We start from the raw sequence: 27,796 nt of genomic DNA on the forward strand, positions 1-27,796 counted from the left end.
ATTGGTTCCATTTTATTGAACCTAAACATTTCTCATTCACAGCGGTAGTGGAACCAAGACCAAAGGACACACAATGCCCTCACCAGCTCTACTCAGCCTTTATGCTGACATTTTATTTATTAACCTTTGTTTCCTCTTTTTATTTTTTCTCCTGATAATCTTAAAGATACTGTAGTCATCTGTTATCATCTGTCCAGGAGGTAGAAGCCACACAGTAGGTTAAATGGTGAGAGGTTTATATAAAAAGATTGAGAGCATGGTAAGAGAGTGGCTGGAATACACAGGCAGCACCGTGCTAGGGCAGGGCCAAGCAAGAGTACTCAAGTACTTGACCGGATGTGCTAAGCTCCCGGAGCTTCATGGGTTAGAAGCTCCATCTCCAGCTGATGGTCCTGAGAGGTAGTGAGGTCTTTAAGAAGTTGGCTCAGGAAGAGGTGGCACAATTATGACCTTCTGATATGCCTCCCTGAGACTGGGGGTTCCCCCGTGGATGACCCAAGCTCCATCCTTGCAAACGTATGAAAGTGAAATGGAGGGAACTCCACAAAGTTGTCTTCTGAACTTCACGTATGTGCACCAGAAGTGTGGCACCCCAGTCATACACATCATGCAAACAATAATAGTAACGTTTTTAAAACATAAAGCTGAGAGTGACTGAGAAAGGTGTAGAGAGAATATCTGTGTATTGTATGGCTGCATCACCTGTCGATTAAAAAGAAAACCCATGGCCTATAGGAAGATTACAGTAGAAGGTGGGAGATCCAGGATGCAGAAAGGATTCTGGGATATAGCCAGGCATGGGAGATTCACCCAGGAAGATGTGATGAGATGGACACATGGTACCTGGGCATAGGTGACAAGCCATGTGACACAATATAGATCAGAATAAATGGGTTATATTAAGTTATAATGTAGTCAGAGAAGAGCCTAGCTGTATGGCCAAGGTATTTGTAAGTGTATTTTGAGTCTGAGTCTTATTTCTGGGAGCATAGGACTGGCAGGGAGAACTAGACTTAATGTCTACAGAAAGGTACCACAGTCTGCCACAGGCCTCCACAAGTACACATGCATGCACACACACCACCAAGATGAAATGATGTCAACTACTATTCCAGATCATTTCTCAGAGGGCTCACCTCTAAATAAGACAGATGGATGTCGGGGTGTGGCTTGGTGGGAGAGAACTTGTTTCATGGATGCGAGCCCAAGGGTTCTGAAACAAGTAACACTTCCATCGAGCTTCTGTCCCCTGACCCGCCTCACAGTAGGGTTTAAGTTCCAAACCAGCGGGGTACTCACTTGGACCACGTCCACACCCTAACAGCACAGTGGCAAGCTAGAAGCTGTTTCTCAGAAGAACAGTTTCTTACAGGCAAGAGCCTGAGTTTGCTTTAGTATCCCCAGAGGCCGGCCAGCCTGAGATTATCCTGTGGGCACTTGCTCTTTGCTGGGGACGCTGAGTATCCTCAGGTCTGCTGTGTCAGGGCATCGAGGAGTAGCAGAACAAACCGTGCTGCTGACTGAACACCACAGTGCCTCTGTCTGCTCTGGTCCCCACTCAAAAGCAGACAGGTGGAAGCTGAGCGCTCCCGTGTGAGTGTGTTGCCCTTCAGATAGACAAGAGAGTCCTCAAGCATCTTGTCTCTTCCCCTTTGGAAGGTGGCACAAAGACTATGACTTTTTTTCCAGCATGCAGGGGAGTCCTGACCTGTTGTGCTCCAGGCCCTGGAGTCTCCAGAGGCTTCAGAGAGGAACTGGCCTCCACCTCATCATGGGGTGGGTTTCCTGTGTTCTGATTGCTGGATTCCTAACAAGGCCTTTTCTCACTGAGTCTGCCTTCTTACTAACCAGAGTCAGTCAGCCCAGCGTTGTTTGTGGAGCATGCCCTGTGATGGATCTTTGGGATGTTAAGACAATTGTGAGCTCGACAGACAGACTCACCGTAGAAATAAGAATTGCCTTAGTCTGCATAAAGCACTACTGCCAGGCTGTACTGCTGGCCTAGCCAGGAAGACATACCCCGCTTCTGCTAATACTTCCCGGCTGTGGAGGGAAAGGCCTTCTCTGGGGTGGTGGCTCCACACCTTATACCAAAGGCTGAGTTGATTTTCCTCCTACAGCAATGTCCTCTCTGAGAGAGCAAGTGTAAGTGAAATCGCTGTCTGACCGAGGCTATGATAGCCCACGGGCCTTATCTAAGTCATCAGTTTTTCCAGAGGACGGATCAGTGAATTAAACAAGACGGTGATAAGAATCAGCAACCCTGCTTAGTGTGCCATTGATGGTGGTGTGGATTCCATTCCCCCACTACCACATACGCCCAAAATGGGAATTTATGTTCATTCTACTATCTTGGGAGTACAAAGAAGTTCTAGAAACTTCCACCATAATGGCCCTTTCCCCCCATGAGTCACAGATGTGCTGTAGATTCTGTCAGTTGCAGAAAATGTCTAATCCAATGGAATATTCAGGAACTGGGGAAATAACCCCACAGTGGGCCCATGCTCCAGTGGGCCCACTGTGAGGCAGAACTGAAATAAGTAGGCCTTTATATTAACTAGTTGATATAATGATGTTTTGGGCTGCCAGAAATGGTCTCTTATTCATAACCAGCCTCTAGTAACCCTCTCCCCCGAGGTGTAGCTGGAACCTCCATCCCACTCACAGTCTTCTGGAGAGTGTGGCCAGGCCCTTTTTGGAACAGTTGTCAGTGGTGCAGTGCTTCCTCAAGGGATGCCCACCTCCCCTTCGACACAGAGACCTGAGATGTGCTAACTGGCTTAATCTGGAATGGGGAGAAATATGAGTCCCTCTCTCGGAGACACAATACTATTTCTCTGGGATGCCCACGTGTTTGTCTCCAAGTCACTGTGAGTAATCAGCCAATCCCGGAGAACTCCTTCTCCAGGGAAAAACATTCTGACTGTGACTAGAGCCCTGCTTTTCCTTATGGCCAACATGCATCCTTGTGACATCTGGTGTCTATTATTCTGGACACCCAGAAACCTATCTCAGACATGGGATTCCCCAAAGTTTAGAAAGCAGGGCAAACATGGGCATTTCAAGCGTGTAGTCATTCACCTCACAGGTCTTTTTCCCAGTGTGTTTGTGAAGAGAGTGCCTTCAAGACCTTCCTAGGAACTTAGCTAGGGTAGGTGTTCAGGTCTCACATATAAATCATCCCAACAGTATTATCTTTGGATTTCTTCCTCCATGGGGTGACATGACAGAGAAGCTATAATACCAGAAGTTATCCAGGGTAGACAATCTTCATGTCCAAATTTTAGTCAGTTAATCAAGTGTCATATTAAAGGTCTCTGTCCTTATATCAGCCCACATATTATGTTTGGAAGCTGCAGTACGTGCCTCCATTAGGAGTGTGGCCCAGCCTGCTGTTATATTCCGTTCTTCACAGCTTACCTAACATCCTCGGACTCCACTGTCACCCATGTGCTCCAGAGTTCTGTCTATTTCTGCAAAATCTCTTCCTGCTGGCTTATCCTGTGCACCTGGCCTCACAGCCTATCTGACTTATCCCAAGTTATGGGTGCCATGGTAACAGTAGTGTTGGAGGAGAGTCTCTTTGAAAAGAATGAGCATCTCATGGAGTATCAATCCTCAGATAAGGATTCCATGAGATGTTGACATAAAGTCTCTCCTCAGACACCTCTGGGAGAATTATGGATGGAGACAAGGGAGTGTCATCACCGGCTTGGACTTCACCATGATCACCTTCATTTGTATCTAATTAGAAAATCCTGTTCCAAGTTTCAAGGTCTCCTTTCCTCATCACTGTCATGACATAAAGCTTGGCCAGTCTGTGAGTTCCTGTTATCACTCAGCAGTTTGCATAACTCAATTTCATGTGTGACTTCCGGCAATAATAGCGATGTGGCTGCAAGAAATTCTTCTTTTGGCGCCATACAGAAGGGGTCTTATTCTTTTTTTTTTTTTTTTTTTTTTGGTTTTTTTTTTCGGAGCTGGGGACCGAACCCAGGGCCTTGTGCTTCCTAGGCAAGCGCTCTACCACTGAGCTAAATCCCCAACCCCTAGGGGTCTTATTCTTAAACCTTGACTTGGTGGGTCAGGTGCTTAAATGAGTTCAAAAGATTCCAGCCTACCTCAGTCCATGTAGCCATTACGACTGCTCCGGGAAGCTCCTAGTAGTCCTGAAATGGTGACAGTTGCCTCTTTGACCCAGTGGCTGCAGTTGATAACTGGACTGAGTGTGGTACTGTTGTATGCTGTGGGGCACAAGTATGCCAGTTCCCACTGGCAAGACTTTAGCATGGCACTCAAGCCCAAGAACATGTGACCAAGGTAAGTTACAAACCTGACCTCTAATGGGTATTTTTCTTAGGACCACACAAACTTGCAGTTTCCTAACAGTGTTTGCATCCAGTCAGGAGACAGAAATAACACAGCAGGTTAAAGAGAGGACAGCTATGTAGAGAATGATTAACTATGATAAAAACAGCAATTATACGATACAGGAGCATAGCGGGACGCAGTTGCATATGTAATGCCACCATCTGATAGGATGTGGTGAGAAGGTCATGAATTCCCAGCCAGCCTGAGCTGCATAGTGAGACACTGTCTCGAACAGAACAAAGCAAAACGACAAAAATAAACAAACAAAAAAAACCCCAGAAAAACAAACAAACAAAACCAGACACAGCCAAGAATAGACAAGGAAAAAGATAAAAAACCAAACCAAGATCCAAACAAAAAAGTATAGAATTCAATGAGGAATTGTCAAGCTAAGGATGCCCAAGTCAAAAATATGGAAGGCTCTGACTGCACTGTGTACAGTGTACAGGCAGTGTTCAGTCTGTACACATCTGGAAGCTTGCTGGTCTCAGCAGGTCAGAGCTGGTCTGCAGTTTCTGTTGTACCACAGACCACCCTCCAGAGTGCAGGAAGGAACAGCACTTGCTGGCTGGAGGCAAAGGGGTCAGTTCAGCCTTCAGCAAGCCAGAGGCCATGGGAAAGTACAGAATGTGGGGCATGAGCAGTAACGCCCTCCTGACCAGATAGCTGCTCGTGGGTTCGTTGAGGGACTGCAGCAGCTGAGACCGAAGCTCAGAGGTGGTCATTTTCCAGGCCTGTGGCCTGAGCTGGAAATGACAGCTGACCTCTTCTTCCTCTACGTTCCTCCATCATTCTCTATCAAGAGAGCACAGAGCTTAAAGGAATTCTGTCGCTCATCACCAGAGCATGCATGGGAGGACATGCTTTGAATTGTAAGGCAATGAGCTGATAACAGTGCAAGCATTTTGTCATTTCTCTCATTGCCCCATACTTACTCAGTCAGTGCCCTTCATAAAATGTCAAATTTCCTTTTCACGTTTGATGCTACCCATTCAGGGCTTGCTTAAAGCTCAGCATAGATGTGTGCGTGCGTGTGTGTGTGTGTATGTATGTATGTATGTATATATATATATATATATATATATATATGCATACACATGCACATATAATTTTTAAAAGCTGTACTGGGTACAGAGTTCTAAGTGAGCCTTGTTAATTGTTATTTACATTGTTATGCCCTTACTTACTCTTATCTTTTTAATTTGATCTCTGTGAATGTTCCCCATGTGGACTGGGTTTCCAATCCCCCCACCTTGACTCACCGTCATGTGTGTTTCGAGGGCATGTCGCTAAGTGGATCCAGGCATTGTTTCTTTCTATCTCTGTATATTTCTCTGTTTACATCTGTTTTGCATGATCAGTATCTCCTGCTTTGTTCTCATTAGCACCAGCTTTGTGGATTTTTTTTCCTTCTTGTTTATTTTTGGCAGTCCTCATCTGTTTTGTTTTGGGCACAGGGATCCAGGCATCTCGATGTAAAAAACAGTCTGAAAAAAAAAATCTGTTTTTCTATGAGGGCATTAAAGCAAAATGTGAAGAAGAGTGAACTCAAATCGTAGGGCTCCTGAAGAATGTCCCCACAGGCTGGGCTGCATTTTCTTTCGTGCTTGTGATTCCTTTCATGGAGGGTCACCATTCATACATAGGAGGGTCCTTTAGTCAGGGTGTGGTGGTGTACACTATATTCCCAGCACAAAGCAGGCAGAGGTAGGAGGATCGTAAGTTCCAGGACAGCCTGACCTTAATAGCAAGACCTCATCTCAAACAAAACAACAAAAACAAAGAAAAAAAAGAAAACAATGAGTCTTCTTAGACTGGTACAACCATGGTATTCATGGGGAGTTGGTTTCAGGACCTCCACGAGTGCTCAAAATCAGCGAATGTTCAAGTCTTATGTATCATGCTACAGTGTTTATATATAAACTATACATATCCATCCATGAGTTTTCATTTCTCTTAGTTTACTTAAAGTCTAACAACATGGATGCTATGTCATTAATGTCATTAATGAGTTATGGCTTATGGCAGAAAGGCTGTATGTGTTTGGGAACAGCAAAATTTCTCTTTCAAATAGTTTCAGTCCTCATTTGGTAGAGTTCTTGGGTGAGGAGCCCATAAGTAGAGACCCTTGAGTGCACCGATAAAATCCCAAGATTCACGAAAATTACCCACAATGCTTTTCTGCAAAGGCAGGTTCCCAGGCATTCCAAACGTAGTGGTTCAATTCCCACCTTGGTTTCCTGTTTACTTTAGAGTCTTTTTAAGAACAGGTATCTCTGGTTGCCTTGGAAGGTGGGGGAACTCCAGAGGCTTGGGAGGGTAATGGTATCTACTGCAAGCTTTTAATTATGGGACACTTGCTCTAAATTCTACCGATGAAGGTCCTTTAGAAGCTCTGGTGAGCTGCTCTTTGTATGTGGATGGCAAGGATCTCTGTGTGTATTTGAAAACTGGGTAAGCAAACTGGCCTCTGATGAAGACATCTACTGGGAAGTAAATAAGCTGTGGGTTTTGGAAGATGTTCCCAAAAGAGGAACCCCATGTCTTAGTTGGATCCTGGTGACTGGGCTGGGAGTATATAGAACCCATGACCAAATACCATTGCTTGGGATCTGCTACCCAGGATCCTGTTATCCTAGTTCTGGATCTCAGATGGCCACACCTGCTGCAGGAAAGGTGGAAAGAGAAGGGGTGGGGTGGAGATGCTGAAACAAAGCAGGGGGTGTTAACAACTTGACTGAGGCTATGCGGCAAAGAGGCTTTTCTTGGAAAGGATGAGGTATGGGGGGGATGTTAGGAAGAATAGAAACTGATGATACCTACACTTGCCTTGCCCATTGATACTCTTGAGTGACATGTTGAGGTCAGACGGATGTCCATACATTTATGGTACAGTTTTACATGGCAACTTTGCTAGGCTGTGTGGCCCTGGTGGTTGGCCCAAACGCCAGTGGGTTTGGCACACTACATCACTGGACTTTGAACAAAGCACACCATCTTCCATGGGTTGGACAGATCTCATTCATACACTGAGGACCTTCCAAGGAACTGTCCACTGGGCTGCCTTCAGACTCGAGATGACACGATGAGGCCCTGCTCCAGTCTTTAGCCCATCCTCTCTCTTCAGACTTTCCAGCCTTCACAAGCATGTGAGCTGTTTACTTGGAACCACTCTCTCTACATGCCCCATTGACTGTTTTTTTTCTAGAAAACTCCTAACAATTCCTCAGCTCTTCATCTGGTGATCTATGATTATCTCATTAGCTTCAGCTTAGAATAGTCTCGGATTCAGAAAAGAGCTATTTGTTATTAGAGCTTTCATCCCCCAAATTGCATTGCCAGTCCTGTCAGTACCCTGAGCTCTCACAGGCCTGCCGCTCAGCACTTCCTCTCAGTAGTTTTCATGTCTCTGAGGCCTAATCCTGAGCTTTCTGAAGGCACAGACCCTTCTTTAGACCCTGGTCCAGCCCTGTGGTAGGGATCATGTCAGTGCTGGCTAACGCATGCATACAGATCGGACAGGTAGATAGACACACTGAATGAACAGCCATGGTGTGTGTCATATGAGCCCATTGCAAGGCTTGACTTCCTGCGTGTTAAGGACTGAGACTACTCTCCCTTTCCTTTCCTTCCTGCCTGAGCAGCCTGGCTAAAGTCGTATCTGGTCTCTACCCTACACTTTGGATCAGAATTGGAATAGCATCGAGATGCTCAAGTGATATGTGTGCGAGCGGGTTGTGAGGCTATGCAGTAAAACACCTTCAAACGCCAGAATTTGACAAGGTGCTTACCACTCAGCCCTACCCTCTTGGGTGTTTCTTCTCTTCTGCTGGACACCTTTCCTTATGAGTCCTTTCTTGGTTTATATCCTGAGACTTCTTAATGCATCAGACATTTTCTTCCTTCTCCACCATCCTTGTATTCCCTCTCCTCTTAGACCTGTGGGTCTTAACCTGTTGAACCAACTGTTTAGAGCCAAACCAAATGCTACAGGATAGTCTCCTGCAAGCCCACCCTCACTTCTGACAAGGAGACCTCAGATTCTAGGCTTCCAACTAGCAGTCCTCATTTGGCAATTTTCTAGAAAGACCCCAGGAAAGCACTAAACATAAAGATCTAAGTATGACCAAAACAAAAGAGGAGGCATATAAAATAAAGGCTGTGAGGCTTCTAGCCTCAAAGCTTCCATTACTCTCAGGGATCTATGATTCTTCCCTGCCCTGACGTGTGGTGATAAACAAGGTATAGCCAGCAAGGAAAGCTCAGCTGAGCTTCATCATCCATGTTTATTGGGGCTTCATCGAAGGGGTGTGACTGATTATGTCATTGGTTGAACTTCATTGCCGGCCTCTTTGTCCTCCCTTCCAGATGTCAGCTTGCATCAGGTATCTCAGATTCAAAGCCTCCAAGCTTGGTTGGTCCCTGCAGCCTGAGCAGCCTATACTAAATCCAGGGTCCCATCGAGATTAGCAGCAGAAACACTTATTCTATTGGGAAAGCCCCAGGATTCAGGGTCTCTCTCCCAGAAACCAGGGGCAAAACTTACCCAGTTGCTTATTACGCAAAGGTTGATGGCTTTCGCTTGGTGTTAATAAGGAGCAAGTGAAGGCTACGTGACAAGGGATGGGGAAGGTCACACACATATGTGGGCTAACTGAGAGTGATGCTTAGAATCAAGCTGCCTTCTGCCTTCTTAGAGCACAGAGCTGTTCATCCCAGTGCAGTTATGACATGCTAAGATAGATCTCAGATGTGAATGTACATCAAAACATTTTGGGGGAAGACTAGGTTACTGCATCCTGCTATGGAGTTTCAGCTTGTCTGGAGCGGTACCCAGGATTTTCCAGTCCTGACACATTCCTAGGTGACACGGCCGTTTCTTGTCGAGGGACGGCATTGAGACACCACTGAAATAGGCATCCTTGGGTGTTTCCATTTCAGAGTCTTGAGCATGCCTCAATGGTAGAATGGAGAATTGGCAGGAATAGAGATTACTTCTATGCACAAACTGCCAACAAGGATTTTCCTGCCCTTCTGTCTCTCCTGGGGCCTCTGCCCAGCTGTCAGTGGGCATTCAGGCTCCAATTTTCATGGCTCACTGGATTGTGATAGAATTTGGTGGGCATGTGTAGACAAGTCCTGTATAGGCCACTGTTCTTGACTTCTTTGGGTGCTAGGGCATTGGGCTCCAGAGAAGGACACCAGTAGCCTAGATTTTGGAGTCTTTACCTTCCAGGAAGAAGGTCTCTAACCACAGGGACATTTTATTATCAATTCCCTCATTGCGGCTGCTGAAGGACAGGCAGGGGCTCCTGTCACTCATCATGTGACAAGAAATCTACGTGACACTTTGCATTTGAAACAGTGGCTCTCTTGATGGCAACTGGAGCACGTGTTAAAAGCATACACTCTCAGTTCCACCCAAGCCCTCCTGCATTATTCCTCCTAGGGAAGTTTCCAGCTCTCAGATGGCTGTCACACAAGGGTGATGTCAAACACGAAGCAGGCCAGAGGTGGCATGAGGGGGCAGAGAGAGCCATGATGTAATATGGAGGTAATGATGGGACACTTTCCCAGGTCCAAGCTGTTCCACCCCTGGTGACATCATTCACCTGACACTGGCAATATTCTTTGGAGCAAGAAGCTCTAGGAAGGTAGGGGAGCCCAAGGTTATGTGTCCCTGCAGGGAAACCCCAGGTTCGTGCTTCAGCTATGGCAGTAACCTGCCAGCTATGGCTTGCTGCTTGATAGAGGGTTATGTTTTTCATTCTTGTCTTGAAAAGTCACATCCAGGGCCTTTTCCTGAAAGTGTCCACTGTCTCTGTTCCCACCATGCCGTTCTTCGGAGAACATGTTCTTCCTGAGACAAATATTTCTGCATGGGGATTCAGAGACACCTTCATTGGAGAAGGATTGGCAGAAATGCTCTCCTGCAGAGAATATTCCAGGGGACCACAGGGCACATAGGCCAGGAGGGATGGCTGCTGTCCTGAGCCCAGTGTTAGAGAACAGCCCAGGAGAATCTGATAGGATCCCTGTGAGCTGACCCCAGAGCTTGGGCATAGGATCCAGTCACCTTTACCTTAGCCAAGGACATGAGAATCTCACAACTGTGTTTATAACCAGAGGTGCTGTGGTGACTGCCGAATCTCTTCTGCATGAGTCTTCTGCTCTGTTCCCACAGGGAACATTTCTGTAAAGTCTGTTGCACATAAATAGAATTGGATCATTTAAAATAAGAAAGGCGAAACCAATCACCTAAAGGTACCCCTTGGGAGAGTTTTATTCAGCTTCGACAAGGTGATGGAATAGACCACACTGTATCTATTCGGAAGTTTCCATTTCAGCATTCTGAGTTTTCCTTCACCTCCTGCTATCAGCCATCACTGGGCCCCGGAGAAGAGCTGCTAACAAGAGACACAGCTCTTGCTGCACTGGCTTTGGGCCGTGGAGGTGTGAAGGCATCGTGTAAAATTGTCACCGTGGGTGGGGAATGCAGGGTTGTGCAGGTCATTAAGATCCTTTGTAAGTGAGGGCCTGGGGCAGGCAGCTGGCATCAAGTGGGACTGGGACCTATGCCTTAAGTCCTTTCCACACTCTGGTACCTCTGCAGAATCCTTGGGACTCTCTGCTCCAGCTGGATAGCTGGTACTGCCATTTTATCCCTGTACCATCAAATTCAAGTTTTGTTCTAGTACCTTCTCCTGGAGCAGCTCTGAAAAACTTACACTCTGGAGGCAGAAGGGTGGCTGAGAGTTGACATGGACCCCAGCTGTGTAGGATTACAGGAACTGGCACTGTAGGCCACTTGGATGGTTAGTTTGGAGAAATGAGTGTGTATTTTTCCCCTGGCATCGATTAGGTTCTTATCCTATTTCCACAAGGCTGCGCCAGATCAGCAACACCACACTGAAAATGGACAGTTTCCTGCGATCCGAGTCCCTAGGACGATAGGAACAAATTATGTCAAGCACGAGGACACAAACCAAGCTACTTCACCTGGATTAGAGATCCTGAAGGAATGCATGCATGCTTGGGTGTATGTACATACACACACATACATGTATACATAGGTGAGCCTCTCAGCCCCTTACCCATCTGTGTGAAGGAACTTGAGATAGTAGTCCTTTTATTGATAAAGTCAGGGATGGAGCCCCTGCCTCAAGGGTCCCTTGATCATACAGCTGTATTCCAGCATTATGTTAGTGTGTAACGAAAAAAGCCATACTCTGTATATGTGCATGAGGGCTGGGGGCTGGGTGAGTTCTGAGGGTCTGGACTGATTCTCTGAGGTCCATATGGTAGATTAGTACAAGGGACTAGAGTCAGCATATCCTGTGAGAGCAGTGTGTTAGTAAAGAGTGAGGTGTCTTATTACACATGCCAAGGGTCTCAGATGCTCATGGCAGTATGTTACCAGAGAGGGGCTGCTTGGCTAAGCTTCAACAGCCTCCCTCATCCTTCCTTAGCTCCTCCCTGTTCTCTTAGGATGGGGCTGTAAACCCCTAGAGGTTACAGGACCCTAATGGATCGTGGACCCTGATTGGTTTCCTCACATCTCATTGTCTCCAGTTTTAACTAAGTGCCAATCACCCAGAGCCTTCCAATGTAGATGTTGGGACACTACCCAGAACTACCGCTAGGATGTGACCCATAAATTGGTATTTTTAGAACTGGTGGCTTCAATGTAGCAGACAGCCTGGGTAGAAGTCCCTGGGGCTGGTAGAATTCGTCCATTGCCCTGTGCTGTGGCTGTTCTTGCTGCTGCCAGCGCTACCCAGCCGAGCCAAGTGGTGACCGACAGCTGCACTGGTTTGATGAAGTGAATGAAATAAAAATAAGCAGATTTTAGCCTAAAGTACCTCTCAAAATCAATATGCGGATCAATGGAGAGTGCATGGCTCTGGTCAGATGGAGCCACTGCACCATGGTTAGTATCTTTTGCTGGACAGAATTAGAGGAAATGCCCTAGGAAGCTTGGCCAGTGCTTAGATGCCCAGTGCTTTGGCATTGAGTTCTGCTTTGGGGCTTTTACTTCCCTTCAGTATCTGTGTTGGCTCTGATGGGAAACTGCTTGATGAGGAGGGATGGTGAGACTCTGAGAACGGGCCTTTCAGGCCAGAGGACAGGAAACGACAAGCAGGCTGAAAGGCTGAAGCACCTCGCCTGTCTCTGGACAAGTGAACTAATTATGATGTGAATGTCATGGAGATTCCCCTCTCCATGCCACCTTGACTTCAGCCTGACATCCAGCTGAACAAAACCATGGAACTGGGTGTTAGGTTAAACTCTGAGAAGGTCTAATTGGGTGGAGAGAGAAACCAGGGCAAGGAGTCATTTGGTGGTTGGACAATATGAAAGAAATCTTGGCCAGTGCAGCTACTGACCTACCTATCTACTACCTACTACCTACCTACCTACTACCTACCTACCACATACCTACCTACTACTTACCTACTATCTACCTACCTACTACCTACCTACTTACTACCTACTACCTACCTGCCTACTACCTACCTACCTACTACCTACCTACTTACTACCTACTACCTACCTACTACCTATGACCTACCACCTATCTACTATCTATCTACCTACCTACTTATTACCTACCTGCCTACTACCTATCTACCTATTTACCTACCTACCTATTTATGACTCTCAGCCAGCTGTGTCCACCGAATACACCCACAGAACCTTAGCCAGGGCTTTAGAGCTCATCTGTGGTATGAACTGTGGTCCTCACCTGTGTTTAATCTCTAGGCATGTGAGGCAAAGACTCAGTGTTCTCGACCAAGCTTTTGAAGTTGAGTTGACAGCAGAGTCACCTCCTGAAGACATTAGGACAGAGCTGACATCTGAATCTAAGTGGGTGGACTGCCTAAGGAGTCAAATAGAAGAAAATTCGCATTACTAGAGTTTCAAAAGGGAATCCTGACAATGTCAGGGGTAAGCCACAAGTTTCTTTGATCTTCAAAGGACCAAGAAAATCTATATAATTCTCCAGTCAATCACTGATTTTATTTTTAAAAAGTGACCAGTCCTGAAGTGGGGAAGATAATAAATGTCACCCTGGGGTATCCTAGACATTGGTGTCATCAAGGACTTTGAAGTGTTCCATGAAATAAATGTTAGAGCAATTTTTTAAGTGAATAGAAAGAGAGACATTCTCTTCAGAGAAATATAAATTTTAAAGAAGTAGAAGAAAATGGAAACTTTCAAACTGAAAAGTGTGTGTGAAATAAAGATATCCATTGGATGATCTCGAAAGTAAAATTGACATGACACAGGGAGGAGTTAGTTGACTGTACGTAGTAAGTAGATGAGTAGAATTACCTCCAGGTAGCAGAGAGAAATAGCAAGTCCTTGGAGACTATAAGAATAATGTCAGAAATGCTAGGATCTATGGCATTGAAATTCCTGAGTGAAAAGAAAGCTGTATGTGGGTGTTAACCCCTCTGTATGCATACACACACACACACACACACACACACACACACACACACACACACGTGATAGCACAGGCACATGTACCTGAATCAAGGTGTGGTATCACACTCCCACAATCTTAGCATACAGGAGGCCTAGTCAGGGGGATCATAAATTCAAGATCAGAGTTTCAAACAACAGTCCTTACCAAACTAAAACTATGTGATGAAATAAAAGCCTGAAAACATGTCGTGTGAAAGAAGGAGGCTTACAGACTATAGAGTCTCAAACGCCCCAACAGCATAAACCCAAAGAACATAGACACACAGTCATCGTCCCTCTGAAAACTACAACATTTCCACATCGGGCTCACTGGAGAAGCAGGGGCTCAGTGACTTGACCTCTCCTCAGAAACCAGAGAGACCAAAAGTCAGTAGAATGATGCCTTTGATATTAAAATGATAATGTCAGCAAAGCAGGAGCCAAGAAACCTGCATCCAGTGAATGGATCCTTCAGGAATGAAGGTGAAATGCAGGGTTGTCAGAGGAAGGAAGCTCAGAGGATTTGTTGGCAGGGTCCCCGCTTTAAAGAAGTGACTTCAAAAGTCATAGGTAGGCATCAGGTCATCATGGGAGATAGTGTTTGAAGTGTGTCGCTAAGGGTTTTGTTATGAGACCTTCCTGTAGTATACTTACTTAAACAAGCTCCGAAGGACATGGTATCACTAGTCCACTGGAGTGTGTGTGTGTGTGTGTGTGTGTGTGTGTGTGTGTGTGTGTGTGTGTGCGCGCGCACGCGCGCGCTTGCACGTGCGCATGTGTGTGCTTTTGTTAATTAGTGCCATGTGTGGTGACTGCTTTTCCAGCTGAGCAGAAGCACGTGAATTCTTAGAACTGAAAGAAGAGCAAGGAGGTGGTGAAGACCTAGATAACCCCTTAGGCGCTAAACATGCATCTGAGTGTCTCCCCCAAGCATGAGCTTCATTGTGTTCTAATGTACATAGGTATAACATATATGATAAATAATGTAAAAGCCATGGGTAAGGAATATGTATGGTAGTAAGGTTTTCATATTTAAAGTAGTGAAGTGTTTATTCAAAGTAGACCATAAAACACTAGGTATGGAGAATGTAATCCATAGAATAAGCATTAAAATTAATTTAATTAATTAATTAAATCTATATGTGGCAGTGCTTTCTTATGGTGCCAGCGTTCAGGATGCTGAGCCAGAAAGATTGAGAGTTTTGAAGCCTTTTTGTGATATATAGTAAGTATTGGGATTTTTTTTTTAAAAGCTCAAAACAAAATACAAAAAAAAAAAAGAGAGAAATAAAGCCAGAAAGGCAGTAAAATACTAAAGACATGGGTACAACAAACATACAGGCAGGAAAGGAAAAGCAGAAAGACAAGAAAACAAAGCAAACAATGAGGAACATAACAAAAAGGCAGCTAGATCTAAGTTCTAGCATCCATTGACACATGGAAGGTAAATGGCCCAAAAGTCAGCTTAGAGTGCGTGTCACCAGGCTGGCTCCTGAGAGCAATCACCCATCACTCTCTAGTAAGGAACCACTTGTTAAGAGGTTTAAAGCAGGAAGGTGGACGCAGAAGCTGTCGCTTCGTGGGAGAGCACTTGCCAAGCATGTGCAGGTCTCCGGGTTTTCTTTCTGCACCAGAGATAAAATAGACATGGTCGAAATAGAAGGACAGTAAATGATACACTCCTCCAACCTCCACTTACACAAGTGGTTAGTTTAGTGTTGGAGAAGGACTTCCTGAGGATACGGAGAACCACCAGCAGTAAAGAGAGAACACTATCAATGGCAGAAGGTCTGATTCACCCAGAAGACCTAAATGTCCCACATGTGAACATGACTAACAGCACAGGCCCTAAATACGCAAAGCAAAGGCGGACTGAAGTGCGAGGAGAAACAGGTAACTACCAGCCTCAGCAGTGCCTGCTCCATGACTGGTAGAGCAAGTAGGGCAAGGTCAGCAGAAATTCAGAGCAGATGGGCAGACTGACCCACTAAGCAGATGGATAGACTGACCCACGAAAATGTCCAATGCTCATCTATGGAGAACTACGGATTTACAGCAAAATAGATGTTGTGAAGTCAGTGTAGTGCTACTACCAAGGTGGGTGCATTATAAAACAAATCGTAATAAACATAGAGGAAATGAACTTTTGCAAATTATGTTTTCTGATCCTAGTGGGATTAAACTGAAAGCTGTAGAATAAAGACATTCCCAAACAGATAGAAATAAACAACATACTTCTAAAAGACAAGAGTCAAAGAGGAAATCTCAAGAAATGAAACAGCTTGAGAGAAGTGAAAATTAAATCGTAATGCGTTAAAATGTGTGCCAAGCAGTTAAAATGGAGCTTTGAGGGGACTTTATTTTACTGAAGGAAAGATGCATCCCCTCCATCGGTCTAAGCTGTTACCCAGAGAAATGGACCAATTCATTTAAAAAGATGAACCATCAAGAAACTCATTAAAAATAGATAGCCTAAATTTTCCTATAGCTATTAAAAACTGTCAAATTTATGGTTAAAAAAAAACTTCCAAAAATTCCAGTAAATTTAAATAGCTTCATTGCCAAATTCTTTCAAAAAGAAATAAGATAGTTTTGATGATATCCATGATCCGTAGACTCTTTGAGGAAACAGAAAGGGAAATTCTGAGGTGACAGTAACATTGCTTTCATAGCAGAGATGAATAAAGGATGCTGGAAGAACATTTCCCATCAACTATCCTATGAAAATAGATGTGAAAAATCCTTCACAAAATGCATGCAGCATATCTAAGGCTAATGCCTCATGGCTGCTAAATAGACAAATCCTGGAAGTACATGGCTGGGATTCAGAATTAAACAGTTCATTAGTGGTAGCTGTAAAAAAGAAGAAAAGCCATGAGTGTCTCAGTAAGGGTAGAAACACTCAGTAAATCCAACATCCATTCATGCCCCTGCCCCCAAATAACCCATAAAACAGGATCAGAAAGAAGGGAAGGAGGGAGGGAGGAGGTCAAGAAAAACAGAGGGGCATGGGGTCAGGCAGAATGAAAGGGAGCAAGGAAGGAAGAAGAGACAGAGAGGAGGGAGGATGAGACTGAAGGAGGGAGGGAGGTAAGGAGGAGAAATGCTGCCTCTGCCAAGTCTTTGTGCACACAATAGAATGAATTAAGCCAGCTCGTGGGGTGGGGGTGGGGGTGCAGTATTGTCTGAAGAGTCCTTGCCACCTACAAAATCCTCCTGGTTTTAATGAATAACTTTAGTGAGGCTAAGACTCAATAGTATATGATATTTCTATACTAAACTTGATAGCCACTTGTAATAAAAAAAGGCATTTACAATAGCATGAGGAAGGAAAGAGAGAAGGCAGGCAGGGGCAGAGGGAGGGAGAGTAATTATATTAAGAAAACGTGCAGTGTGCATGCTGGGATGAATTTCTGCTATGGGAAAGGGAAGATGACCTAAATAAATGAAAAGATTTGTCACATTTATGCATCTGAAGATTCGATATAGTTCTGATGTAAATTCTCCCAGATTGTTCTATGGACTGAAGCAACCCCAGTCAATCAAATGCCCTATAGGACTTTAAAAAATGGATATTGAGAAATTGCATCTAAAATTTATATAGAAGGGCAAAGGAAATTGAAGAGATGGAAAGATCGGGCAAAGACAGCCCTGATTGCTTGTTGAGACTTCAGAGAACTAACTTTGAGTGATGGTCACAGTATCTTTATGGATAGTGATAGTGTGCCAGGGCCACTGTAACAAAGTCCCCACAGCAGTAAAGCAAACAGTTTTAGAATGGCCAAATGGCCTCACAGTTCTAGAAACTGAATATCAAGATGCTGTCTTTAGGTAAGTTCCTTCTGAGGTCAAGGAGGGGATCTGTCCTGCTTTACCTTCTGGAACTGTCTCTAGAAAGTTCCCTTTCCCACAAAGTCATCCAAGATCAGGGCCTTGTGGATTTTAACTTTCACATGTGCATTTGTGATGGGGGTGCGGATGGAACCCAACATGTACCTGTGTTATTTTTAAGTTATAATTGATGCATGTGCTTGAAAATACGGGAAAATAGCAGGACTGGAGCACAAACAATCCTTTTAAACTATGCAATTTTGTAGCTGTTTTCCAATCTTGTAGCTGTTTTCTCTGAGAACGCTACTTCTTTGTTACTGAGAATAGGTTCGGCAAGGGCGTAGTTAGCAACATTGTTATTGTTATTAGTTGGTGTTTGTTAAGTGGAGAAGTTGTTTCTCAAGCAGGTGGAGACAAAGGAGAGTGTTGGGCTTGTTTTGTGTTAATTACCCCTTTATCACCACTCTTGCTTATCTCCTACCTTAGTCAGCTTCCCATTACTATAACAAATATCCTACATGCGTCAACTTATAAACAAAAAAGGTTGATAGCCAGGAAGAGAAGTAGAGAGGAGGGGGCTAGAGGTCTAATAGCCCTCTTGAAGAACACACTCCCAGTGACCTCAATGAGTCACAGCTACACCTCTATAAAGGGTCCACAGCTCTCAGCTAGTACTATTTTGTAGACCAAGCTTTTAACACATGGGACTCAGAAAGGCCCTCAGGACTAAGAGCGTGCACCTACAGCACAGCAAGGAGGAACACATATGCCTCACAAAGGCTAACTTCACAAGCCACTCCCTTTCCCACAAGGTATTGAGAAGTTTTGTGTGAGAAAATCAGTTTTTATTGGTTAGAGGTTGCCAGTGAGGATACTAAAGTTTCTGTGCAGAAGTCCACACATTTCCTGTTACTGACCTGTATGACATTAACTCTGGCTTCAGTGTGGCTTATCCAAGGGGATTCCAGAAAAATCAGGTCTTATGGCCTTGCTGCTGATTTGGTGGGGCTAACAGTAGTTTGTGACTGCATTTTCAGACCATTCATCTGTACTCTTAGTGAGGTAAGAATGTATTGGGGAAGCCAGCTAATCATGGCGTTGTCCAGAAGGAAAGGATTAGCCCACACAAGTTAGCCCAACCCCCAACCATGCTTCCTGCTGTAGAAATGCAAACTGACAGTGTGCCTGCTTGGGTTACATAGGGCCTTCAGAGGGACACTAGTTTTTTTTTAATTATTACTATTATTTTTATTTTGGTTATAGTAGTACCATGAAGAAATAAAGTAAGGCGGCGGGTAAATGCCATTGTCCTATGACTCAAAGGCCGTGCTTGCTAACATGTCTATATATTGTCTCAGTTCTGTGTGCACATGACTGTAACTGAAATACAGCACTGCATTCTCTATGTTAAACTCTGTGAATGTTTCCATTCTCACACATTCGTCTTGGTGGTCATGCCAACACAGGTTTAAATAGGACCTTGTTAACGAAGTGTTACAGTGTTCTCAACAGTTTTGTACTTTCAAAGAAAAGTACACTTCCCCATGATCCTAAGTACGTTACAGAGTCTTTCTTGATAGTGGTAGACATCAGTCTAGGTTGCAAAACAACTTATGAACTGGCTCCTCTGAACTCAGAATAGCCTGGGATCTTGAAGAAAAAAAAATATCTGGTGACTTCTGTCTAGGGTATTTGGGCTGATTGTCCTCTAAAGCTGTGTCAGTGTAAATCATGCACAGTCAAAGCAGCCGAGTCATATGAGAAAGGAACAAGACAGTATGATCTTTGTACCACGTGAGGCCACCCTGGAAGATGGACGTGGTGTTGGCACCAGCCTGACTGTGTCCATGTCTTATCCGTATGCTTTGATTGTACCCAGCCTGGACGGTGGTGATCGAATAGCTGTTCTCATCTCCGTCTGCTCCATTATAAGCCCCGCTCAGGGCCAGCTAGTGCATCCTTCCGTGCAGGAGACAAGTGTGACGTGTAATGAGGACATTGCAACTCTTTCTTGTCGACAATGAGCCTTTATCCCATCTCATTAGGATGCTTCAGGAGCCCAGTGCTTGGCAGTGTCAGAGGCTGTGTTTCCTGTTGATTTATGTGCTGTCACGGAATTAATTGAGTCTGGACACGGGGTCTCATTTTCTTGGACATGTAGCAGGTAATCGTGCTTCTCCTGTAACATTCAAACGGCTTCCCAGATGGTCTGTTACGAAGGATCTGTCTTTAATATGACTAATCAGAAGCAAAGGCCCTCAATATGTTTGTGTACATGCTCTGCAACTGCTTCCTCTGGACCCCTGTGCGTGTGCAGTTAACTCTTTCCTAGCCACTCTTCCCTATGCTGTTCTGAGGGTGTGGGCAACTAAATAAAGGTTTTGAAATGTTCTGAGCAGAGGACCTGGGGCAGGGGAGTGGTTTCCAGCATATCTTTAGGACGTCTCAGAGCATCGCCTATGCAAGATCAATACGCAGTCCCTGAACACCACTGGAAGCTGTTTTAATGTCTGCTCTGTGACTGTGAGCCACAGAAGGGGTGACTTATAGAGGACAGAACTTCTCTGGGTCACTAGTCTGGAGCTGGGAGGTCTGAGGAAGGCAGGATGCCAGCATCTGCTGAAGGTATAGCATGGCGGAGTGTTAAAAGGGACAGCGGAGTGTGTGAGCTTGGTTATCTTCTTAAAGGCTACTAATAACATATACAAGTGACATTATACAGACTGAGCGGGTTATAGTTTATGCATTCAGGAACATATGTATACATATACGTATGTGTATGTATATGTATATGTATATAACAACACTTAGTGAAAAAGATGCCATGACTTTGAAAGAGTAATGAGGGGTAAATGGGATGTTTTAGAGGGAAGAAAGGAGGGGGAAGCGAGGTAATTTGATTACAATCTTTAAAAAAATGAAATAAAAATGTAAAGATACTGACCATGTGGGGTTTTACAATCATGACCACGTCGAATTCCACTGTCTCCATGAATCTACCTCTAAATACCCCGAACACAGGATGCTTCATTTAAGACATAGGCAGGATGGGAAAGCTAGCAGGGAACCATTTACTTAAAAGGAATTATGTCATTTCAGCTATATTTTATTTTATCTCTTCACCCCTTGGCCACACCCTGTCTTCTCATATGGGAGTGGCTGCTACCCTTCAAATGACCCCATTTTGCCAGACTATCCATTCATGCCCTAGCTGTGAGAGAGACCTGAAAGCTCAATCTGAAAAGTGTCTATGGGAGCTTCCTCTTTCTCTGCTCCCCAACAAGTGAGTATGGGGGCACAAAGAGAAAGGTACTCTATTGCTTGGTAAAGCAGTCAAATCTATCCCATGGAGAATGGAGCATTCCCAGAGACCCAAAGGCAGATATTTAATTTAGGAAGCACTGTTCAAATTAAGTCCTAGGTCCATTGGAATGAGAAGGACTTGCAGCTCTAGGCTAGGCTTTGGCACACTGGCCCTGAATGTGCCACGAACATGCAAACCCCAGGTTGACATGCAGCTCTCTGGCAGGAAGCAGCCCTTTGCGTTCTGCTATGACCCCTCTTCCGTATGCCTGGTTACCTAAATGCCCTCATGCCCCATCAAAGAGATGCCACCCATCCTAGCTACCATCATCCTACAGTGTTGGTAGAGCCATCTAAGACACAAGTGTGTGTCATCTCCCTCAAAATTCATCTGCATCTTTCCTTAATCCCCTATTTGTCGAGTTCGGACCTGAACAGGCCATTCTGTTTGGTGTGAATATTTAGCATGTGTGCTGAGGGGTCATCTGTCGGAAGTTGGGCCCTGAGTGGTAATAAAGGGAGGTGATGGGGTGATTAAGAGATGGGGTAGAGAAGACCTTTAAATCACTGTCTGTGCTGTTCACAGAGGGGATTCAGGTAGTTCTTTTGAGATCCAGAATTACAGAGAGAGGGAAGTGTTATGCTTGGTCCTTGGAGTGTTCCTTGGCTCTCTGGTTAACGTTCCCTCCCTTGGACCATACTCCACCACACCTGTGCCACCCACCACACCTAGGCCACCCACCCCGAGGCTTTGACTAGAACTGATCTAATGCTTCCATCTAAGCCTGGACACCCCCAGAACTTAGCTAAATGAATCACTTTCCATTATGAAGCTACCCAGCCTCAGGTATTTCATTGCAGTAACAGGAAGCAGACTAATTAAACTCTCCTATTCAATCTCTTCTGTGTGTTCCCAAGCCACATTACAGGCAATAGAACACTGCCCATACCCCTGACAGCTCTCAGACAGCATGGCTGAGTGGGGCTGCTCCTTACCCTATCAGGCTTGGGCCTCCTCAACTCCATAGAGAGAAAGGCCACATCATGATAAAACCAGTTAGGCTTCTGTTTCCCTGCCCGAGGGCTGGCTTCTCAGAAATCATATGACCAGCAGTCTGCTAATCTAGCTGTTACCTTGAAAGGTCCCTGCCCACACTGTAACACTTCCTCCCTGCCCTTTTTCCTCCCTCTCTCCTTGACTGGAGCTTTATACAGTAGCCTCTCTAGTTCAGTAAATGAGCTGTCCTCAGACACAGTCTCTGAGAGTTTATACCTGCTATACTCACCCTGCATCCTAGCTCCCCTCCATCCTGAGTCCACCGGTATGAAACAGCCGATGGGACAGAGGCCCCAGACTCTTCAAGTCCTGCAGGCAGATACAGCATTTCCAATTTCCTAAGTGTGGAAGCCATCTCAAATATTTTGCCCAAAGTCTCTAAAAAGACCTGGCTTCTGAGTTCACACAAGGACCTTCATGTCTGTCTTTATCAGGAGAGCACCTACTTTGAGATCATGCCTCAAAAGAACAGGCAGGGATTTGTAGAGGGGGCATTCTGTGTACATGCACAGGCGTGTGTGTGTGTGTGTGTGTGTGTGTGTGTGTGTGTGTGTGTGTGTGTACACTGACACATTCTAGACACAGAAATGGATAGATCTTTGAAAAGTAAGTCCATACATGTGTTAACTTTTCTTGTGATAGAACACCATGACTAGAATCAACTTTGAAGATTGTGATTTGGGAGGGTCTGTCACGGCCAGAGCAACGTGGTAGCAAGAGCAAAAAGCTAAGCAATCGTCTCGAGTCAGAAACCGATCAGGTGGCAAATGGCGTGGCACAGGGTCTTTAAACTCAAAGCTCACCCCAGTGGTGGGCTTTTTCCAGAAAGGTTGTATCAACTACACCTCCCCAGCCAGTGCTACTAACCAGTGACTCAGGGCTCAACCACGTAAACCTATGGAAGATCTTGCTCGTTCAAATAAGCAAAGGATGCCTTTAGTACCAGTCTTAGTTAATCCACAGGCAAGAAGATAGGCGGGTGTTCACATGAGGAGAAAGAGAGGCAAGACTGTGAGGACGGGTGCCTCATGAGGTCATTTGCCTAGGGATATAACAGGACCAACTGAAATCAATCGGGAATAAGTAGATTAATAAGATGTAGTTTTCTGTGACCGGTACTTTTCTCCCCTCTATATCAGCAACAGCCAGGTTAATAATAAAGGGAGAGAAACTTCATTGCAACACCAAAATAATGCAAGAATAAAGTTAACCAGGGATGCTTATAAGTTTGAAGCAAACTGCAAAGCCATTGAGATCCATTTAGGGCTTAAGTAAATGTGGAGTTATTTGTGCTGCAAAATTGGATAAAAAGATCCAACGTGGTAAGTTTGAAAATTTTCTCTAAAATACTGCATAATTGAAGGCTATCCCGACCACAATGGTAATGGACTCCTGGAGGACGTTTGGACTCAATAGCTCTTCAGTTCATCAGGGAGGATGAATGTGAAAATTGCTGGAGGGCATCTAAAATGAGGATAATAGAGAAAATAGACTTATCTGGAGTTAAAATCTCACCGTCATGGCAATTGAAGTGGCACGGGCTGGTGGGAGAACGAGGAGCCTGACCCAAGGCTTCCATGAAGGCTAGTGCAGACAGCCCATCTTAGGACCCAGGACGCTCAAGCTTATGCATGTGCGCAGGAGTAGCCACGCATCCACCCTGCTTCTCGCTGCCAGCACAACATTTAAAATCCACTCCAGTCTAGTGGGGTCTTTACCTTGTGCTAGAGAATTGTTCCCAAGAGTAGGTCAAGGCAAGGATTCTGAGCATGTTCCCGAAGAGGAAAAGTGCTGATATTCTAGGTTAGATGGGTTGAATTCATGTTTTACCTATAGCACTTTCTTCCCTTTTTGTTAGAAAATTAATTCATTACAAAAGCAAAGCATTGTTCACCATAGGAACTATAACCTGGGTAGTTACTTCAGCGTTAAATGGCTTTCTCAGTGTGTCATACAATCACAACGCAAGATTGATGCTTTGTGCACAAAACACGTTCCGTATCTTAAAGTAAATATCTTAAAGTGGCTCATGCCTTCGATCTTAGCTGTCAGGAGGCAGAAGCAGGAGGATTTGTGTGAGTTTGAGGCTAGCCTGATCTACAGAACTAGTCCAGAACAGATAGCACTATCTCGAAAAACCAAAACCAAACAAACAAAAAAACCAACCAACCAAACAAACAAAACCCCACAAAACAAAAAACAAAAGCCCCCCAAACCAAACAAAGCACCCCCCAAAAAAAACCCCAAAAAATGACTAATGAAAAGGTCATTTGCAGGAATTTAAAAGTTTCTAACAACTCATTCATTTTGATACATATTTTTATAGAATTTATAGAGACTTATCTCGGTCTTTAAAGTACCGGCCCCTTTATCAACTACTTTTGCCTGTGAGTCTCAAACACTTAATTCTGAAATGAAACAGCACTGGAAATACCTCAATAAAAGTTGAGACACCGCTTGAGTTTCAAGAAGCCCTGGCTATAAACTACATTCATAAAATTCATAAATAAAATCATCCCATTAATCTATTCGCAGTTTCTTAAAAACACTGGTGAAGATAAATTATGAACTTTAAAAATCTAAACTTTAAGCTGGGCAGTGGTGGTGCATACCTTTAATCCCAGGATTCAGGAGGCAGAGGCAGGCAGATGTCTGTGAGTTTGATGTCAGCCTGGTCTACAGAGGGAGGTCCAGGAAGACCAGGGCTATATAGAGAAACTCTGTCTTGAAAAACAAAAGCAAAAACAAAACAAATAAAACAAACTAAACTTTATATAGCTATAGCATGTATTTCCAAGTGCAACTGTATCCAGATACATCCTTAAAATAAGTCCAGGACTGTCTATGTTTGGCGTCACCAGCTGTCACAGTGTATCTGGGACTGGGAGGGGGTTTGGTACACAGGATTTGGTGTGAGGATTCTGATGGCTGTTAGAAACAGTCTTACTACCAACGTGTGTCTTGATCACCACTGCAGGCAAAGTGCTGTGCTGAGAACTCTGGGACACAGGATATGAGAGCTCTGGCTTATGGGCTTTCTGGTGAGGCAGGATTTCAGAGAGATGCTCTTCAGAGCTTGTGCTCAGAGTCTGGTCAGTGGCTGTGAATTTCTCATAGGTTGTTCTCAGCCCTCTCGCATCTGACATGTTGGTTTCACCATCTAAATAACCTACGCAGCCCCGAATTCCCACCCTCGGTTGCTCTAGTCTAACATCTCACTTCTTTTCATGTTTTTATTTAGCTGTCCTAAAATAGATATCAAATAAATTCACTATTTTAACCATTTTTTTAAATGGAAGTTCTCATTTCTTAATCAGATGACTAGAACATGCTCTTAAAAATAAGTAGCTATGAGCTGGCAAGATAGCTTAGTGGTTAAAAGTGTTTGCTATAAAGTCTAATGACCTGAGTTTCATCCCCTGGACTCACAAGTAGAAAGAAAGAACCAGAACCAGTTTCTACATGTTGTCCTCTGACCTCCACAGGCAGACTGGTGTATGTGCATACACATGTATACACACACACCAACAGTCGAATGTACACAGAATAAATAAATAGATAATAGATAGATAGATAGATAGATAGATAGATAGATAGATAGATAGATAGATAGATAGATAGATAGATGATGGATGGATGGATAGATGAATAGAGTGATTATGATGCAAACAAAATGTATTGTGTTGTAAAAGTCACCATCAGATTAAGAGATACACACATTATCTATATCCTCAGTGACCCACTTCTGTGTCCTTTCCATGAATCTAGCAACCACCCCTTCCTCTTCTTTTTTTTAAATTTTCTTTATCATTATCTCATATATTACATCCTGATTGCAGTTTCTCCTCCCTCCTCTACTCCCAGTCCCTGTCACCTCCCCTCTCCCCCAGATTCACTCCTCCATTTCTCTTTAGAAAAGGGCAGGCCTCCCAGTGTTATCAACCAAACATGGCATAGCAAGTTGCCAAAAGACTAGGCACCTCCCTTCTTATTAAGGTTGAATGAGACAACCCAGTAGGAGGAAAGGGGTCCCTAAAACAAGCAAAAGAGCCAGAGCCAGCCCCTGCTCACGCTGTTAGGAGCCCTACAAGAAGACCAAGCTACAAACCCTAACATACACATATATATACATATACATACATACATACATACATACATACATACATATACATACATACATACATACATATACATATATATATGTGTGTGTGTGTGTGTGTGTGTGTGTGTGTGTGTGTGTGTGTGTATGTCCTAGGTCAGACCCATGCAGGCTCCCTGATTGTATGTTTGTGAGCCTCTATGAGCCCAGGTTAGTTGATTCTTTAGGCTTTCTTTTTTTTTTTTTTTCCGGAGCTGGGGACCGAACCCAGGGCCTTGCGCTTGCTAGGCAAGCGCTCTACCACTGAGCTAAATCCCCAACCTCTTTAGGCTTTCTTGTGGTGTCCTTTACCCCTCTGGCTCCTACCTGAGTTCTATGTCATGGTTGTCTGTGAGACTGCATTGGTTCCCATAAGTTTCTGGATGAAACCTCTCTGGTGACGATTATGCTAGGCTCTGGTCTACAAGTATATCAGAATATCATTAGGAATCATTTCATGATTTTGTTTCCTGTCAGACTTGGTAGCAAACACCTTTAACCACTGAGCCATCTTGCCAGCTCATAGCTACTTATTTTTAAAAAGCATTTCTATCATAGATCTCTGGGCTGTCCAGCCTCTGGTTCTTGGTCTTCTGGGCAGTTTAAGGTGTGGCCTCCCTCTTGTGACATGAGTCTCAAGCTGGACCAATCATTGGTTGGCCATTCCCACAGTTTCTGTACCACCTTTACCCCAGCACATCTCAGTGGCCGGACAAATTGTAGGTTGAAGGTTTTGTGGCTGGGTTGATGTTCCATTCCCTCTACTGGAAGTCTTGCCTCATTACAGAAGATGGCAGGTTCAGGCTCTGAATCCCCTGTTACTAGGGGTCTTAGCTAGGGTCACACTCACAGATTCCTGAAAGTTTCCATTGCTTCACCCCTGAAATGCTTCCCAATTCCAGTTGTCTCTCCAAGAATTCTATCTCCATCCTCCCCTTCCCTCTCACCCCAGCCGCCCACAGTATATATTCTATTTCATCTTCCCAGGTAGATTCATGAGACCTCCTTGTTACTTAGCCTTTCTGGGTCTGTGGATTGTAGCATGGTTATCCTGTCCTTTATAGCTAATACCCACTTCTAAGTGAGTGCATACCATGTCTGTCTTTCTGGGTCTGAGTTACCTCATTCAAGATGATATGTTTTTCTAGTTCCATCCATTTACCAGCAAATTTCATGATGTTATTTTTTTAAACAGCCAAGTAACACTCCACCTTATAAATGTACCATATTTTCTATGTCCATTCTTCGGTTGAAGGACACCTGGGTTGTTTCCAGTTTCTGGTTATTACCCATAAAGCTGCTTTGAACATACCTGAGCATGTGTCCTTGTGGGATGGTGGAGCATCTTTTTGGTCTATACCCAGGAGTGCTATAGCAAGGTCTCGAGCTAGGTCAAGTCCCAATTTTCTGCAGACCCACCATATTGATTGTACTCCAAGGTGGCTGTATTCTGGAGGAATGTTCCCTTCTATCTCCCCAAAGCTCATTCACACCAGGCCCCTAGAGGGCAGCCCAGCAGAGGATCCTGTATGTGCCCACTAACACCAGTCCATGATCCCACATGGTTGAGAAGTAAAGCACAGACTGCTGGGCAGTGCTGTCCTAGTGTGGGTACACAGGGTCCT

At 44.5% G+C, this 27,796-nt stretch overlaps 1 protein-coding gene across 13 annotated transcripts in view; it reads left to right on the plus strand.

Moving 5' to 3' along the window:
• The window catches only part of Apba2 (amyloid beta precursor protein binding family A member 2), a 233,099-nt gene that overhangs the window by 145,945 nt on the left and 59,358 nt on the right, over positions 1-27,796 (plus strand). For 2 of the 13 annotated variants that reach the window (XM_039092570.2, XM_063275551.1), the window contains exon 4: positions 19,719-19,837. The exons of the other annotated variants lie outside the window; for them this stretch is intronic. The gene's annotated coding sequence lies outside the window, so the exon portion shown is untranslated. The remainder of the gene's footprint in view (positions 1-19,718; positions 19,838-27,796) is intronic. 13 annotated transcript variants of the gene reach the window in all.

The sequence above is a fragment of the Rattus norvegicus genome, chromosome 1 (genome assembly GCF_036323735.1).
Source record: "Rattus norvegicus strain BN/NHsdMcwi chromosome 1, GRCr8, whole genome shotgun sequence".
Classification (NCBI taxonomy): domain Eukaryota; kingdom Metazoa; phylum Chordata; class Mammalia; order Rodentia; family Muridae; genus Rattus; species Rattus norvegicus.